Source organism: Benincasa hispida, chromosome 2 (assembly GCF_009727055.1).
Source record: "Benincasa hispida cultivar B227 chromosome 2, ASM972705v1, whole genome shotgun sequence".
Classification (NCBI taxonomy): domain Eukaryota; kingdom Viridiplantae; phylum Streptophyta; class Magnoliopsida; order Cucurbitales; family Cucurbitaceae; genus Benincasa; species Benincasa hispida.
In genome coordinates this window covers 32,528,786-32,529,301 of record NC_052350.1, presented here as the reverse complement: position 1 = coordinate 32,529,301, position 516 = coordinate 32,528,786, and positions in this window count along the sequence as shown.

The window sequence follows — 516 nt, the reverse complement described above, 5'->3', positions numbered from 1 at the left end:
TATTAAATTTATATTAGGATTTGAGTTACATATATAAAAGCTAAAAAGAAATAAAAAATTAAATTAAATTAAAAAAGAGGGAAGAATTGTTCAGCCGTCATCAATCCCTCCCCCTCCCATCTCTCACTCTCGTGCAGACGCTTCGCAAGGTCACCTCGCCACCGTTCCCCTTCAAACACCCTCGTTTTCCATCGGTCTGGCCATCCCGCTGCTCCAGCCACGCCAGTTCTTTGTTGATCGTCGTCCACAGTCGCTATCTGATGGTGGGTTTTTCTTCTTCCATTTTGTTCTTCTCTCACAACTTAATCTGTCCCTCTTCCTTTTTCTCTCATGGTCTTCTTCCACAATATAGATTGGTCGGAATCGTGCTTCCGCTCGTAAAATTATGAGTTTTACAGTCACTTACCAGAATGGAAAGGATTATTGTGAGGGTTTGCAAAGATTTCTTGGTGTAGGTGGCTTGAGAAGTGAGGGTTTGTGGTTGGTCGGCCGAATAGACTTCCGTTTTTTCTTCAC